The following is an 18,932-nucleotide window of genomic DNA, read 5'->3' as shown; positions in this document are numbered from 1 at the left end:
AATTTGTCAGCCCTGTGGCTTTCTGAAGGAAATGATTCTGAGAATACTACATGTCTGTACTAACTTTTATCCTGAAATAGTCTTCAGCTATTAAATTTGAGCTCCAGCTATTAAATTTGATTATGGGGGCCATGCGGCAGAAGGATGATCTTTTTTTTAAAAAAGTGAACATTTAAAAATGAGGGTTGGGTAAGGCAGGATTAAGAATAAGAGTGGATGGGAGAGTATATGTGAAGGTGGGGGTACTGATTAAACACTTTACGGAAACTTTTTGAGCACAGATCATGTCCAAGCAAGTAACCGAAATATCTTTCCTGTGAAACACGGTATAAGGTGGTAGTTAAATTTATGTGCTGTGGACTCACACAGGCTGGGATCAAATCCCAGCTCTGTCACTTCTTAATTTTGTAATTTTGGGCAATTTACTTAAACTCTTTGAGACTCTGTTTCCTCACCTGAAAATGAGGAATAATTAGTGTTTCAGAGGGTTCCTCTGATGATTCAGCATAAGCACCAGTGCACGTTGTCAACGTGTTTGATGTCATTATCATTACTATTTTGATGTGGTAAAACTTATTTATTAAAGTCTCCTATGACCTTATCAAACAATTTTGAAGAATGGCAACTACTTAAGAGCCATCTCTTTACAATCAAATAGATTCATGAAATGTTGTAAAAGACACAACTTATCTATCAAGTCAGTTTCCCCAAAGAGACATTAAAGGTATTCATAAAAAGAAAAGACTATGAAACCAAACCTTCTAGTAAATCATCGTTAGTTTATAAATATTTTCCAAAGTGCACAAATTTGTATTCCTCATAGGAGGACATATTGATTTGTGTGTGTATTTCAAGCAACCACGTTACGCACGCCGTGCTTGCGGCTGACCGTCTTCTCCTCTGGGAAGGTGGCTTCTCTAATTGCAGTGAATGGCAATTCTATTTGTAGACATGACTTCCTACAGCCTGCACTCCTTTCTGTGATTATTATTTAAAAATAATACTTGTCATCAAATTATTTCATCCTCCTGGCTACAAAGGAGAAAATTCTACAGCACAACAAGAACCTCATGGATAACATGTATCTGAGCTGAAAATGTGTATTCTCTTACCAATAAAATCATCTGCATGTACTGTGGTCTAAGAAATACAAAAAGCATTTCAATACTAAATACCCTCAAACTAGCACTTAGGCCAAAAAAAAGAAAAGAAAAATCAAAAGTACTAACATCACTTGAGCTGCCTGGGTATTTTCCCTTCTTCTGCCACATTGTTTCTTGCTTATAAATAAAAGCACAATTTTGACATTGATAGAAAATCAACAGCAAGAGGACTTACCTTCCTTCAACCAAGAAGTGTTATTTTTATCATTTTCAAAATGCTCAGCTGTTCTGACTTTTACCTTTTCCTGCTGAGTTTCTGACATCTAAGTGGAAACAGAATTGGTGATATAAAAAATTCATTAAGAACCCAAATTTATAACATGGAACCTTATATTTAGAGACAACTGCCATATTATAGGAACATTTTATCTCTAGTTTTTCAGCTCCCTCTCTAATGGTAAGTCTTACATTTTATCCAATTGTAGTATTTTAAAACATTGACATTGAAAATCAAACTTCAGATGATATTTCACTTTTCAGCAGTCAGGATTGCTATAAACTCTTATTTCTGAATACAAAAGAATAACAGATTAACAACTAGCCAGAGATTTGTTTAAAAAGAAAGAAAGAAACAAAAACAAACATCTTGATGTTTTTCTTAGCAGTCTACAGAAAAGCATGCTGCAAAGGGATGTACAAAGATATAAATACTAATAAATACAGAAGGACCTTTTCAGCCATGTGCTGGGTAGATTGAGACTCTTCCGACCTCAGCCAGGCCACGTTGTTTTTTTTCAAGGTGTTGAGACCTTTTATGCATCCTCAGTGCACGGCATGCGACTTCCATGACTTCTCACAGTGAGCGAGGATGCTCCACTAGTATCAGCACCTCGATGTACTTACCTGTGTGTTCCCACGGGAGGAGGCCCAGGGCGCGGGACGGGGGAGCAGTGTGGCAGTGCTCCGGGCAGCCTCCCTGTCTCTCAATGTCCAGCATTCCTCTGCCCTGCCAGAAGTAAGGGAAGAAGCAAATACACTCCCTCCCTGGGTGGTGCTAGATTTGTATTGCTGCCAGAAGCATCCAACTTGCGGCTGAGAGGTTTTTTTTTTTTTTTTTTTTTTTTTTTTTTTTTTTTTTAAGGTAATATAAAGCCTGTGGTTCAAAACAATAAAAACCTTCTCCAGGCTAGCACTTATTTAAAATGACACTCTGCAAAATAAGGTAAAAAGACCGAACTCTTTTCAAATTGACAGAGTTGTCCTGTCTCCTGTTCCACACCCGCCATTCATCACTTATGGTTATTATTAAAGGATGTAGGAAAAAATAGATTGAAAAATGTACGGAGACTCTTTGGGCTCCAAGAAACGGAAGAGAAACCGCAAAAGGTTTATTTTCTAGAAGTTCAGCCTGCAGCTGCTATTTTGAAAAGCACGTTTTCCTAATGTTTTATAGGCAACAAAAAAACATTTCAAGTTCTTTTGAGAGTCTGCAGATATTGCAAAAAGAATTTGGAATGGCATTCCAAAGAGGATTTGTCATTAGATTGTTAGGCAAAGATAATACTGTTTTCAACAGAAACTTAACAACATAAAGCATTACCCTTAGGTATGCATGATGATAAATAGTCCAACATTCCTAAATGTTGTGATTTTTTTATTGTAAAAAATCATCTTTATTTTTGCCTCCTCCAGTGTCTTTACCTGGACAACTGTCTGTTATCTGATCGTCTGGTATTCATTTTACCTCTCTCCCTAACTCCATTTCTTCTTGTACTTGGCTCCCAGTTTTATGTGAAAACTGGCTGCTTAGTGTAGCTTTTAAAGACAATAGAACTGGTACCAAAAGATAAATTTCATATTCCTTAAACAGCCAAGGAAGACCTTGACTGGTCAGATTCTGTAACATCATTTTCAAATTGTGGCTTTAAGTTTTAAGATTTCTCCGAGGTACCTAACCTTTTACTCTAACCTAATTATAATGCTGCCCTTTCTTGAACTTGCTTCTGTCGTTAACATCCCAGAATGTTTCTTCAAAATCCCATCTCTGCCCCTACCTTGAAGCCTTTTTGGTCTCTCTCATCTAGAGATGATCAATCCCTTCTCTGATCCCACTTGGGACTCCTGGAATAATCAATCACCCCTTTGTGGTCTTATGTAAACCTGTCTTACCTTCCCAGCAAGATTATAATCCCCCAGAGGACTCATCCTCCATCTCTGCATTTTACGCATCCTGCTTCAGTATGTTACATGATCACCTGCAGATAATCATGACTGGATAAACAAAACCAACATATCAAAAACCAATGATTAAAAAAACCAAAAAAAAGAAAAATGGTGTTTTCTGTTGTCCCAAAGTCGTAGGATACACCTGATTACAAAGTTCCTTTAGAGTTATAGCATTCTATGTCCCTTCATCATAAATTTGGAGACCTAATCTAATTCCCTTAGTAGTTTAAGCAGTGTCCTTTGGAAAAGAAGTTATCTGAATTTTATTTAGTAGGGGGCAGAAAGACATTTGGTAAATAACAATCACAGTGATCTTAAAACAATGAACAGAGACAACATCAGAGCTAAAGAAAATCTAAGGTGCAAATATGTCTAGATGAGAAGAAATCATTTGAAGTATTCAGGAGAAGGGTGAGCCAGAAACGCACTTGAACCTGTTATCCTCCTAGTTTGTTTTCAGTTGTATTTTAATATTGGATCATATGACTATTAACTATTCCTCAACAGAAACCTTTTTTTTTTTAAGATTCAAAATGGTTTTCAGTCTTTCTAAGTTTACAATCATATAATCTCTACTTCCACACAGTTTCTAAGGTGGAGAACCCATTCCTACCTGTGAGTGTGTGGTAGTGAAGCCTTTCTCAGATTCTGTGATTGTTTTTACATGTTTTATTTACCTCCAGCTAAACTAGTTTCCAGTTATTTTCCCAAGAGCAACCTGTAACTCAAACCTTGTCTACATTCCTTACTTTGGAGGTTATGAATTACTCTTAATTGTGGTTTCTTCTTCGATTATTCTTGACTTAACATATTTTCCACTTGTTTTACTTTTGTAGTTACTGTGATACAATTATTTGAGGCCCAGTGTTGAGAAAATTATAAACTCTAAAAACCTTAAGAAGAATAGTTCTAAGGAGGGAATTTTTATGAAGATAAAAATTCATTTCTAATTTGGGAAACTTATCCAATTTTGGCTGATATATTTTAAACATGTCCTAACAGTCAAACTTTTTCTATTGTTCTATTTTACCATATTTTTCTGCTTAGCCTTTCACTGCTCTTTGATTTCATTTTTGCCCTTTGAATTGGCTTTTTTTTTTTTTTTGAAGACTGTGTGACATTATTTGAATTTTCTATATGGAATTTTTTGTTTTGTTTTGAAGAGCACCATTTTTGGAAATTAGACAACTCATTTTAAATTCTTTTCCTGTCTTTTTATTAGCAGTCATTCTTTATGAGAACTGTAGACATTAATAAGCATCATATTCATTTTTTTCATCTACTTCATCGGTAAAGATGATAAAAACAAGCACCAAGTGCTTTATCCTGAATCAATTGTGTATTGTGTCCTTGCTGGTTGGATGTTGTGTTGAGTATTCCATACTGATGTCAAGTTTTAAATCATACATTCATCTGCTTAGGTATGTACTTGGGCCACAAAGTTCTCCATCTGGGTGATGAAGTCTGGTTTGGACTGGGATTTAGTCTCCTGGACTAGGCTCGGCCTTGGGATGAATGAAATAACCACAGTTGGTGATGGGAAATAAAGAGAAGTTAAATCTGATGGATCCTAGGCAGAGCAGACTTGGAAATGGATGGTCCACAGTGAAGCTCAGAAATGACTGGCCAGCCTCAGAAGATAGACTGGTCTGACTAAGCTCCTAGGAGAATAAAGACATTTTGAAAAGAATCACCTGTCCAGATTATGTTTGTTGTGCTCATTTAAAATAATGAGCTAAGTGTTAACAGTCTTTTAAAATTTGTCTAGCTGGTTTTCTGGCCTGCCCTGAAAAGCCCCCCTAGGGTGGTGTGGGGAGAAACTGAGCTAAACAATTCAGACCCAGGAATGTGATCTCAAGGCTCAGGTTTCCTTGTTAAATTCTGTTTTTGTTTTCTTTTCTAGAAGGAGATAGTTTGAATGTACTCTTGTTTTCTAATTCTGTTCCTTGTATTTTGACTCATGCAGCAGTTTTTCTGGTTCCTAGTCAAAATCTGATCCAGAGGTAGAAGGTAGAGCTGGGCAGACTATTCAGCATAAGGCAATCTTTGCCAAAAGAAAACCTTGCAAGATCATGATGTTTTATGTTCTTGTTTCTGCTATAATAAAATTGAATGTGTGAAGCTGGAGCCTTCTTTAGCGATTATATGCTATTGTATTAGTCTTTAGTGATGGTCTTCAAAATCATTACATTTTCCCTTGCTATTGTTTGTACAATGATAGAATTATATGTCTAATGCACAATATGATATTAATCAATTTGTAGAGAAGTCACCAAGTTAGATTATTTGATTTGAGGACTACTGTAGTACTACTTTCTGCAGGATTAGTGGATTGGATCCGAGTGGAAATGGTATAGGAGGTGTCCTCTTTTGAAAGTATGTCTTCTGAATGTCTCCTTTGAATGTATGTTTACAGAATGGAATCTCTATATTATTTAGTACAGTTAATTAGAATGTTTATAGTAGCCATTCTTATAATCATTATATGCCATCAAATGTTTCACATTTAAAAATTCTCTTTGAAATAACTTAGCCTTTATACAAAAGCTCACATGGAGTAAATAAACATTGGTCCAGAGTATCAAAGGAAAAAGTAAATAAAACAAGAAGAAAATTCCATATTTGTAACACAGGCTTTCCCAGGTTACAGCTAACATCACAAGACATACCAATTCAAGGATTTATTAGTTCTCATCACAAGTTTAGGTTTAAGAAATAAAACTCAGGGATATAAAATGCATTAAGTTTTATCCTTGTTTCATGCCGGACCATTAAAAAAAGCTGCTTACCTTGAACAAATTATTTTTACACCTTATAGAGTTTCTTTTACTGACATAGACTGTGGCTGGCATTGAGAAAAGATATAAGAATAAACATGTGACACTTACTCATGGGTTATGAAGATTTTTCTTTCCTCAGGATTGCAGTATACATTCTTTAATTTAATACAGTCTAGTTAGTATAAATATTGTTCCACTTCATGTTAAATGTAGTAACTTTGTAACTATATAATTCCATTTATGCACTCTCTCCTTTGTACTTTTATTGTTATATACTGTACATCTACAAATGTTATAATCTGACAGTGTTCCTGTGTGTGTGTGTGTGTGTGTGTGTGTGTGTGTATGTGACAATAGTCAATTGTCTATTAAAGAAATTAGGAGAAGAAAAGGAAGATAATTTTTTAAGGTTACCCATACAGTTGCCATTTTTGGTTTCTTCAGTTTCTTCTAGTAGACCTGAATTTTCGTTTGATTTCATTCTTCAGCTTAAATAATTTTCTTTACCATTTCTGGCAGTTTAGGCCTGCTGGTGCCAGACTCTTGAGTTCATTCTCATTTGTGAAGGATATTTACCCTGGATATAGAATTTTTGTTTGCCAGTTTCCTCCATCTACCCTTCCATCTTTCCTTCCTCCCTTTATTTTGATTTTGACATTATTCCTATCACTGTTCCCCTGTATCTAACATGCCTTTTCCCCTCTCTAGTCACTTTATTATTATTTTTTTGATCTTTGGTTTTCAGAAGCTTATCCATGATGTATTTAGGTGTAGTTTTTTAAAAAAAATTTTCTACTTAGTTTTTGCTGAGATTCTAGATTTTGCAAGTTGATGCTTTTCGTCAAGTTCAGGACATTTGGTGCCATTATTTCTACAGTTATTCTTTCTGTCCCCTTCTCTGTCTTCTCTTCCTGTAGCATTCCAGTTGTACATTTGTTACACCACTTCATATTTTCACAAAGGTCTCAAAGGCTCTGCTCATTTCTCCCCCAACTTTCTGCCTCTGTCCTTCAGATTGAATATCTTTGTAGATTTGCTTTTGATTTCACTAGCCCTTTCTTCTGTAGTCCCCAATCTATTAAGGCAATCCTGTATATTTTTCATTTTAGATATACTTTCAGTTCTAGAATTTACATTACATTTGGTACTGTCTAATAGTTCCTATTTATTTACTGGTAATACTGAACTCTCATTTATTATCACCAATTTTATTTAATTTCTTGATCATATTTATTATAGCTAGTTTAAAGTCATTAACTGGTAACTCCACCATCTGGATCTTCTATTGACTGCTTACTTTCTTGGTTATTCAAATATCTAATCATTTTTTATTGTATACTGAATATTTTGGATGATGCATAATGGAGAATGTGGACAATGCTGCATTCTCTTAAGGGGTATTGAATTTTGTTCTAGCAAAGCATTAAATTACTGGTGTATCATTTGGATCCTTTCAGGTGTGGTTTTATGTTTTATTAGTGTTGAGTCAACTTCAGTTTTTATTTTAGTCTTAGGATATAGCTCATGCTAAAATATATGGTTATTATGGCCAAAACATGTCTTTTTTTAGGTCTCAACTAAATGCCCAAGGTAGTCAGTCAGATATATCCTGTCTGTTTGGACCAGAGTGTCTTCTAACACTGTATTAATAACCCTGGTACATGCATTCAGTGCTCAGTCCCACAGAAGCTACATTTTGCAAGATGTTTCAGGTCTCATCCTATATATGCACAGCCCAGCTCCTAGCCAGTAATTCTAGGGTGTACTCTGCCACCTACCTGCTTTGTGCAACTCCATCTGCTCCAGAATCCTGCACTGAATGTTCTAGCCACTTTAAAAGCCTAAACTCCAGTCTCTGTCTCTTCAGTTTAGCAAGTCTGCCACTCTTCTTGGGCTTCATCTACTTGCGCTATGGTAGGGAGAGGGCTGCCACGTCAAGAGCTGGAGTGAATATGTAGCTCTTCTTTTGTGTTTCCCTACTCTCAAGAATTACAGTACTATTCTGCCTGTTGTCTGATACTTAAAGGTAACTTCTCCATTTGCTTTGTCTGGTTTCATAACTATATAGGAAGAGATGCACATCCAGTGCCATTTATTCCATTGAGACCGAAAAATGAAAGAGTGTTAAAAAAAAATTCATTTACCCCTAAACTTCCAATCAATCAGACATCAGAGATAGGTTTCACCATCCCCTGATGCAGGACAGATGAGACTAGAACAAAGGGTGGCTCATTTTTGAGATTCAAATTTCATTTTATTCTAAGTTCTTAGAAGAATCAGTAGTTTTGAAAGCAAGTCCTTTTTATGATAAGTACCAAAGAACTGAGATCACATTTAAGCCATAAATCATGTTAGGTAAGAATCCAAAATTGCTTAAAAGTAGCATTTGAGCTAATCATGCCACCAAGTGAAATTCTGACAAGTGAGTGGGAAGGGAATTTGAAGGGGATGTGTGATGATGGTTTAGATGCTGGATGTTCCTTAAATAAGAACTTGTGCATTATTGTTTTAGATAATTCTTGAAAGATTGGGACAGTAGGATCTCTGGATAATCTGGGGATTACTAGGGCAGAATAGATCTTTGCCCAGTTTCCTAGAAGTTCCTTAATAGTTTTCAAGACTTAGAGAAAAATCTCTGCATCCAATATGACATCTAAGTATCAATAGCAAATGGAATGACTAGGTGAAAAGATTTGAGTATTTCCATAATACAGTTTATTATGAGAACACCTGAGGTGAATTCCAAACTTCTTTCAGGTTTGAGAGAAGTGCTAAGGGCCAGTAAATGGAAACAAGGCTATTGGTCACAATAAGAGATGCCATTAGTGGATGTTGCACAATAGACAGTCCAAACTAGAGGCAATGAGGGGTGGGGATGGTTATTTATGTTGGGAGAAGAAATAGTGGGGAAAGAGATGATCCCCAAAAGGTATCAGAAAGTGCTCTCTCTAAGTGAAGATGAGCAGTGACAGGATTATCAGGTACTAGAGTTGCTGTCTAGGGGAAATCAAGGAGGGATTGTATATAGCCTGAAAGCTCCTGAAAGAGATTGAATTACCTTGAATTTGTAAATTTGTTTTCCACCATCAGCAGAAATGTGGGCACAAATGCTAAGTTAATCTCAGTTAAAGAGAAGTAAAAACAATATTTGTTTTGTTGGTCAAATTACGTAGCCTTGCTTTATCCTTCCATTCCCTCTACTCTCCTGAGATCTATAAAGATGAGTTCACCAATGTAGTCAGCATTTAGCAGTGCTATCTGAGAGTCTATTTAGAATTGCTTCCTTCTTACATAATGACCATCATCACCTCATGGTGGTGGGTTCAGCACCCTGCTGGCTGTAACAGGTGGTATCAGAAACAGATGATTCAAGCTGACTAATCCAATATCCTCTCTCCCAAAATTTGTAATCGGGATCCAGTCATTAGGGTTTAGCAATTTAAGTTAGATAGGGTTGTCTATGTCATCTAGGGTGGCCTGTTTGGTTTGTGAGAAGGTAGAGAATTTGAGCATTTGAGGGAGAGCAAAGTACGCAACTTACTTGTTCCAGTTTCTTCATCTTTACAGTAAAGGTAATAATTATGGTATCTACTTTGGAGCTGTTGGGAAGGGTGGTTAAATGTTAATGAATGTAGAGAGCTTATAAAAGAACCTGAACAAACAGTAAACACTTAGTAAAGTCTTAGAAATTATGTTCATTATGAGTGATTTATTGTTCAACTGTATTAAGATATAGTTCAAATACAAAAGGTAGAATACATATTTAAAGCATGTGGTTTGATCAGTTTTGACCTATGTAGGCACTCATTTACAATTCAGTATAATCAAGATAACATACATCTCCATTACTCCAGAAGTTGCTTCATCCTTATTAATCCAACCTTCTCTCCACCCCCATTCTCAGACAAACATTAATCCTCTTTTTTTGTCATTCTCTTTAGATTAGTCTGCATTTTCTAGAATGAAATATAAATGGAATCATACAGTATGTATTTTTTTTTTGCTAAATTTTAAAATTCAGCACAGTGATCTTGAGATTCATCCATATTGTTGTGTTAATAGCACACTTCCTTTTACTACATTCCATTGTATGAGCAATACCACAATTTGTTTATCTGTTCACCTGTTGATGGATGTTTGAGTAGTTTCCCATTATAACTATTACAAATAAAGCTGTTGTAAACACTTATGTACAAGTTTGTGATACAAATTTTTTTGGTTTTAGTATTTATCAAATTAAAAATTTTAAGGGGAAAATAAGAAAAACCCTAAGAAAAAAAGTATAATTAGAAAATACAGTTTTAAATATAGTCTTAATTATCTTACAAAGTTAATTTTATCTTAGAATATAACAACTTTAACTTTAAGAGACTAGCTGACATCCAAATGGAGTTTATAGCTATCTTGGCATTATATTTGACAACTATAAGATCTTTGCTTAATATCTGCTGAAAAACCCTCTAAAGAGGAAAAAGATGGCTTATAAAATTCCAGACAATAAGAACCAGATACTGCTCCTTAACCTCTCTAAATTGTATTGTAGAAATGAAGAGGCATATTGCCTTCTCATAAATGTGCCCCATTATTTTTTCAAAAGATAATTGAACTTCTATTACATTTAGAACACTTAGTATAATTTATTTTAAAACTAAATTACAGCAAACTTGCTTTCTCATTCAAACCCTAGATATTTTGAAATATTTGGACGATAGTGATTACAGCAGTATAGAACGTTGCTTACTGAGATTGTATTAGGAATTACTTTAAATTATTTATTAATAAGAAGGTATTGATTTATTGGATTTTTTACATTGGAGTACCTTTTGCTAAATTCTTAATAATTATTTTAAATAATTATGTAAACTAATAGATATTATTGATGGTGGTATGGTAATGCTTAAAACAAAGTCCTCTATAATCGATATGATATGTCATTAAAATTTACCCTAAAATGTTAAAATCTGGAAATGTCTCTCTCTTTGGAGGAGAGGCATTTCTTGACTACGTGTCATTATTTTCCTCCTGTTTGAGTTTCCTCACTTCAAGTTCTTTGTCATCTTCTTGGCTACGTCTTTGTTATTTTAGTTCCAAGATCTCTTTTGCCAAGTAGAATGGACAATCATAATATTTCTTTCATACAGTACTTGGTCTTCTACCTACATCAATGTGGAATACATTTTTTTTTTAACCCTGGAGAGAAAGAAAATAAAATATGTTTTCTTGATCAGTCTTTTCTCTAGACCACCTCTCATGGGTCAGTCTTAAAGCAGGACATTCAGATAAATTGAACTTCAAATACAATTTCAGTTTAACAGGACTTTCAGATTCAAAGAGAAATTCTAACATTTGATCAGCTATTCATAAATGATGTCTTTGTATCCTTTAAAAAACTATAAAGCAAATAAAAAATTGTAAGCTGTTTTATTTGATGTTATTTGAGATAAAATAATTCTTTGAAGAGCTGTAGAGACTAATTGGAAAAGAATATCAGTATATCTGTAAATTATGAAATTAATAAAGTTAAAACCACATAGGACCTACATAGGTAAGCCACAGTGATCGAAGAATACACAGTTGTTAATGTACAAATTCTAAGGGGAAAAACTGGGTTTTCTGTAGAAGATATGAAAAAATTTTAGTGGACAGAGTTTTAAAAAATAATAGTTAAATATGGGAATAAGGACAGGGTACAGATGATAAAAGGGCGAATTTCTCCTTCCATACATTAGATTGAGAATGTCATTTTCTTTGTTTTTTTAATATATGAAAAGTAGCAGGTCCTTTTCCTTGAATTGTAAATCTCCTTTAGGATGCAAGAAAAAGAGAAAGAAAAGCTGCCTCTTCTCTCATAAATCTTGGTTGAAGTTAAGACAAATGTAAGATTACCCCAAGATTTTTTGTTACTGTAAAAGGTGGAAAGAAGCAAAATCACTTTGAATGTATTCATTTCATACTAACAAGTGACAAAACTGGGATTTCCATGCAGGCTTTACCAGTCTTAAATTAATACCATTCAAAGGGAAATTTTCAACACCACTAGCTCATTTCTTTCAATTGTCTGTTGCTCTGGTGTGACTGCAGGGTGTCACTAGGGTCATCTCTTATGTCACCATGTACTTCTTCTTTGCATTCCTTATCACAGTAGGAACGTCACAGTGATTTCTTTGTTAATGCTTTCAGGCTGACACATGCAGTTGCTTAGGCTGTACACTGCAGAACTTCAGGGTACATGACATGTCAGCTTAGTGAGGCTGAACTGTTTCCCAGAATTCCTTCCCTTGTATATTTCCAGTTAGGGTGGGTCACAAAGGATATTTTGGTGGGAGACTTGAACGGCAAGTGTAGCAGCAGCTCTATTGTTATTTACACTAAGAAGATTTGGATAGCCACTTCTGTAGTTCTGCGTATTGTTCCTTATCTGCTGGGTCACTCTTGGTGTGGGCAGCAGTCAATTCACAACTTTCCATCTTCCCCTGATCCTCTTCCATCTTCTCTGTCTCCTGGGATGATTGTATGTTTAACTCTGTGATGAAGGGCACCAGCTTCTCCTGCAGGATATCCACTTCCTCAGGTTTGGAAGTAGTAGGAACCAACAGTTTCCACTCCAGACTTAAGGATTCCAGCTTCAGCTACTGGGTGTCAATTTACCCTTTTTATCCTCCACTTTAAATGCCTTCTTGTCTTTCTGATGACTGGCTCTGCCAACTTGAAGCTACAGCATTATAAGCAAAAGCAACAGCTTTATAGAGATTAATTGACTTCCTAGATTGTGTGAGGTCAAATCCCTGTGACTGATCCCTTACTATATAAACTTCCTAGTGGTTCTGCTTCTCTGATTGAACTCTGACTGATAAAGTGCACCGTTGATATTGCACCGTGTAAATGACAGCACCCACTGATGTCCTGCAGCACACTGCCTAGGGGCCGAATCAGTAGGCTTGAAAGTCTGTATTGCCATAGCTTAAGTGGCACGAAGACTAGAATCATTTGTTTCTTGTTTATTGCTCCAGCAGTAGGTGGGAAAATTGACTTCATAGCCAAATGCATTTGGAAAACCCTAAAATCATTTCTGACCACTGCACTGACATCGTATCACCTTGACACAGTAAATGTTCTGTAAATCCATGCGCTACAGTAATTTGTTCGGTCCCACCTTCTCCAGTCTTGTTTGACCATGAAATCAGCTTTTAAGTAGCACCAGTTAACAGCCCTTGAACCAGTGGTTATAAAACACACTTTGAGAGACACTGGAATACATTGTGATAAGCTCAGTCATTTAACATTTGATTCTCATCATTTCTAAGTGCTATCTAAGTACAGAGTTGATGTAACTCAAAATCCCATTTAGGCAGTCAAAATTAAATGCATTCAGGAGTGTTATCATAAGAATGCAATGAAGAACAATGCTGGATGACATGCAGTGTGACTCATTCCAGCCTCTTTTGAGAGATCTTGAACCACAAGAGACAGTCTGGTGGCAGAAAACACATGCTGGCATAGGAAAGGCACAGTACACTTTGACAGTGAAAAGAGGTGATAGAGGGAGTAACACTTCTTCTCCTATCTCCATTCCTCTTTCCTCTTAGTGATGAGCTAGACGATGAATATGTGAATGGCAGAAATGACAAAGAGATAATGAAGAAAAGGCTTCAGATATTGAAAGGTGGAACCGGGTCAGCCTTCAGTGAAATGGAGAGAAGTCTTGCTTAACAGCAGTCCATACACTTCATTTGTGTCTTAACTCAGCTGCTCAGCTGTTTACATGTAGATGAGACATTTCAGTGGCACACTAATTGTTGTGGGTCCAACTAACATAAAATTGTAAAATAGACAAGGTTAATTTCTGATGCACTTGTTTTCTCTTGGTGAAGTAAGCAGCCGTTCCCAGAAGGAGTCCTTTGGGTTGCCAGAAACACTGGGAAACATCACTGGCATATTAAGGACAGGTGCCTAGGATACTGAACATCCTGTTAGGCCAGGAGGATCCCACACAATAAAGAAATGACCTACCCAAAACGAGTTGTGTCATGGTTGAGTCACACTGCAAGTACTTTGTCTGGCTCTGGCTATTTTCTTTCCTATTCCAGTCACTTCACTATGTATGTATCTCAACTAGGTGTGGATTAGCTGATAAAAGTTATTGCAGGAAGATTGAATAAGACTCAACTTTCAAGTGTTCATTTACATTTCAAAAGAGGAAATAACTCCAAAGAGTCTCTTAACTAATTGATGTTGTGAGGGAGGAAATATGTATATATATAATATATATTAAAACATTTTATTAGAATAGCAGTGTGATCCTCTTATATGGAGAGAAATTTTAAGATACTTCTTGGTTTGCAGTTTGCTCATTTCAAATTCTACTGTCTCCCTCTCTGTCCCTCTACTCACAATATACCCTTTCCAAGAAATGAGAGTGGCTAATATGTGCAACATCAACATTTAATCTTTGTAAATACAGGTTTATAAAAACAAAGGGCCAGCACTTGGAGAGAACTAGTAGGTACATCAGATTGTAAACCATGTCTCTGTCAAAGGAAGTCTTGTCTGAACTATTAAACTGTCTATGAAAATAGGTAATCAGACAAAATGGCAGCTTCCTATTTTTGCTTCTTGTCTACACATGACCAAAGCAAAAATATTTAATATTCTTGCTTGGTTAATGGTGTAATAGTCCCTTTCTGCAGTATCATTTCATATCTCTGTGGACTAAGAGCTCCAAAGATAGAAGAATAGGATGAGCTGATGAGTTATAGCATGAGCTGTATGTCAGTTTGGAAGTTCTCCACTCTGAAATCTGCCATTATCTCTATCCTAAAGATAAGAACCTGAGGCTCAGAAGACTTAAATATCTAATGTATTTAATGCTGAGAAATAGTGAAAGTCAGAAGTGACCCCAGCTTAGTATCTAAGCTCATGCTTTACTACTATACCCTACAGTATACAGGTCTTTTTAGTTTGTTTTGGAGGCTCTAGTTTGTTTTGGAGGCTCTCCTACTTGAGTGTGTTCTAGATATCTTTGAATATAACCAGCTATTTAACAGGCTACTCTAAGGGAATACAAATAATCCCTACCATCAGGGAGCTTCCACTCTAGATGAAGGAGTGTCACACGTGCAATGGCTCATGCATGTGGAAACGCAGCCAGCAAAACATGGCATGATATTCACTGGTGCCAACTTGAGATGCACATTCAATAACTCCGTAGGATTAAAGCACAAAGGAGCTCACTATGAACTGAGGTAATCGTATTTCTGTAGAGTTTCTGTAGTGCTTATCACTTCATCTTACTGAGTTGAGGTAGTAAAGGAAGAAGCCAGGCGGGTTTTCACACACTTGAAGTGTTACTAAGCGTAGCCACAGTTTATTCCTTAAAAATTCATGGTGAGCATTTATCATGTGTAGACCTGAACTAGGCTCTGGAAATATAACGGTGAAGAAGATGGAGAGAGGGACAAAGATTTTGCCTGTCTTGTGACCCTTTTCTACCCTCTGGCCTCAACATTTCTTATGCCTGCAGAATCACCTGGGCATCTTGTTGAAATGCAATTTCTGATTCAAGAGGTCTGGATTCTGTATTTCTAGCAAGCTCCTAGGTAACGGCCAGGCTGCTGCTCCACAGACCATACTTTTGAGTAGTGAGACTCTAAAAGACTGGGTGGATGAGTGAATGAAGAAATGAATGGTGAGCATGTAACTTAAGCAAAAATAATTGAAGCTCCACCAAGGACATGTAACCATCTATGCTAGCTCTTAGCTTCTATTTCCACAAAAAGACCAAGCTGTCATTGCTGCCTTGTCATAGCCTGAAGAGACCTAAAATATTGGATAAATCACTTGGGTTTACCTTCCTCTAGAACACTACGGATATTTTTTCCTTATGCTGAATTTTTTTCCCTCATATATTTACAATCTGGTTGACTGTTACAACATTTTTTTGTATATCACCTTTTCTTTTCACGTTTGCTTTCCTAGTACCTTTCTCCGTATCCTAGCAAATTTGATTCGCTTTCAGCTCAACCCTGATGTTCTTGGGATCAGGACAATTGCAGAGCACTTCTGAATTATGTGAATTTGTGATCTCATTTCTAACACACACCCTCTCTCCTCCCTCCCTCTTTTTGTCCATCTTTCTTCCTTTCTCCCTCCATCCCTTCTTCCTCTCCTCTCTCCTCTCCTTTCCTCTCCTTTCCTTTCCTTCTGTTGTTTTTTTCTGTCATTGTGTCTTTCTTATCTACACTCATAGTGTAACATTTAATGGGGATTCTTAATATAGTTCCCAAATGACAAGTGTGACTCCTCAGCTATGACACTTATTAATGTTTTCTGATTTGGGACAAGTTATTCAACCACTTTGCATTGTACTTTTCTCATCTTTTAAATGGGGATTAATAACCATATCCATCTCATAGTGTCATTGTAGGATTAAATGATTGCTAAATGTTAAGTGCTTAGAACAATTACTAGAACTTAGTAAATACTGTATAAATGTTCATAGCTATTGTTATTGTTAGGCAAACTTCTCTTCCTCTTTGTAGGACAACGAACTTTCTTTTTATTTGTCAGTGCAGACGTCCATGGCACTTAGACGTGCAGTTCAGTGCAGTGGTTATCTCTTGTGTTCTGAGGAGACGCTTGGAAGGTCTAAAGAGTTATACTAGAGGTATCATCCTTCCATGCCTTCTTCCTCCATGTCTTAGCAAATTTTGGATATTTTTCCAATTTCATATATATTACCTTTCCTTTATTCTCATTATTTAATTACCCCGTAAGTATATATTTCATGTACCTATAGTTTATGTCATGATGGAAAGACCATTGTGGGTGAAAGTTATTTTACTAGTTTTTGGCATCTTTGTACATATTTAATGATGATGATGATTACTACTATACTAGTATTAACATTCAATAAGTATATTATAAAAGGCTTCTGCTTCCAGCCGTAACGGAATAAGAAGAACCAAATTTACCCTTCTTTTTTAAACAGCTGAAAAAAATTAGACAAACGTATAACCAACAGTAGTCAGACACTGAACAACAGGCAGTGCAGAGCATGATGTGGTCCTTGAAAGAAGGAAAACAAACAAGATGAGTCCTATGATTGCCCCAGCTTGCTGCCTAGGAAGATTTTACAGGTTCATTTCAGGGTGGAAGAGCCCAAACAAAGCCTGGAAGTCTCCCAGAGTTTAGGAGATAGAGTTCAGAGATGAGGAAAAACAAAGCAGATAGAATTCATATAGAAGAATCCTGGGGAGGAGAGAGCTACGCACAGAGTGAATGATTCTTCTCAAGTTTTCAGCTGAATATGGCTCAGTACCTACAAGTGAGGAAACTACCAGAATCCAGGAAAGTGCAGGCAGAACAATACTTAGAGCTCACACAGTGCCAGGAAAAGTTTATATTCCCACTAGCTAGAGTAAAAAGACCTAGCACACTGGGCATCGAGTCAGTCTTCAGCCTAACAAGTGTAGAGGTAAATCACAAAAGGAAAAACTGGTTTCCAAATAACTTGTGTCCCATAACAAAAATGAAACAAATTATTTCTAGGGATAAAGAAATCTTCAACACTCAACAGACAATGTCTGACATTTAATTTAAAAAATTCCTGGGCCCACCAAGATGCAAGAGAAGATACTTGGCAGTAAATAGGAAAAGAAATCAATCATTAGAAGTAGACCTAGAATTGGATAATGGAGTTAGTAGACAAGAACTTCAAGACAGCTATTAGATCTATACTTTACATGTTGCAAAAGATAGAGGAAAGCATGCACTAAGGAGAGACATGGAAGATCTAAAAAATAACCTATTTGAGCTTCTGGAGATGAAAATTTTTGTACTAAATAGAATTAAAAGCATATTAAATACTGAATAAGAAAATATTAGTGACCGTAAAGACATAGCAATAGATATTATGCAAAATAAAGCACAAAGGGGAAAAACTAGGGGGAAAAAACATCAGTGAGCTGTGGAACAATATAATCAGTATTGTTTATGTATACTTGGGGCTTAGAAGAAGATGGAGAAGTGGGAGACAGAAAATATTATATTTGAAGAAATATGGCTGGAAATCCAGTTTTTTGGAAATTGAATTTCCAAATTTGATGAAAAAGATCAACCCACAGGTTGAAGAAGCTCAATGAATCTCAAGAACAAGAAACAGAAAGAAAACTACCCCAAAGCACATCAAGTTTCTTAAGTTAATGTTAAGAGAAGATCTTAAAATCATCTAGGAAAAAAGACAAATAGGAAAAAAGACAAAAAAAGACAAAAAAAAGTACAAATAGAAAATCTTAAAATCATCTAGGAATGAAAGACAATGGACATGAGACATCTCATTTAAAATAATGCGAGACGGAAAACAGTGGTGCAAGTTTTTTCAGTATTGAGAGGGGAAAAAAATCAACCTCAAATTCTATACCCAGCGAAAATCTTTTTCAGAAATAAAGGTGAAATAAAGACCTTTTCAGACATAAAAAGCTGAGTAAATTCATCATCAGCAGATCATCATTACAAATATTTAACAGAGCAATATGTTAAGCATTTCACATGCTTTTCTTTATCTCATCCTTTTCCAAACCTTATAGATATGTGCTATTGGCATCGTTACCTTATGGAGTGGGAAGTTAAGTTTGTGAGATTTCAAAGAAGCACAGCTGTGGTGTAGCCAGACTACCAGACTACAGATCTTGCACTCACATACTTCAAGCCAATATGAAAAGGCTGTAGGTTATATGCATCCAGCTGTATGATACTCTCGAAAAGGCAAAACTGTAGAGACTGTAAAAAGATCAGAAGTTGTGAGGGTATAGAGTTGGGAAAAACA

At 36.0% G+C, this 18,932-nt stretch overlaps 1 long non-coding RNA gene and 1 other non-coding gene across 2 annotated transcripts in view; both read left to right on the top strand.

The window, feature by feature from the left end:
- The window catches only part of LOC105095265 (uncharacterized), a 743,648-nt gene that overhangs the window by 245,628 nt on the left and 479,088 nt on the right, over positions 1–18,932 (top strand). The window lies entirely within an intron of this gene.
- LOC116158406 (U7 small nuclear RNA) lies at positions 5,067–5,128 on the top strand. Its single transcript, XR_004142708.1, has one exon. It is a non-coding gene; the product is annotated as a U7 small nuclear RNA (small nuclear RNA).

Source organism: Camelus dromedarius, chromosome 17 (genome assembly GCF_036321535.1).
Source record: "Camelus dromedarius isolate mCamDro1 chromosome 17, mCamDro1.pat, whole genome shotgun sequence".
Taxonomy (NCBI): Eukaryota; Metazoa; Chordata; class Mammalia; order Artiodactyla; family Camelidae; genus Camelus; species Camelus dromedarius.
Note: the sequence above shows the minus strand (reverse complement) of the source record. Positions and strands in the feature narration are given on the sequence as shown.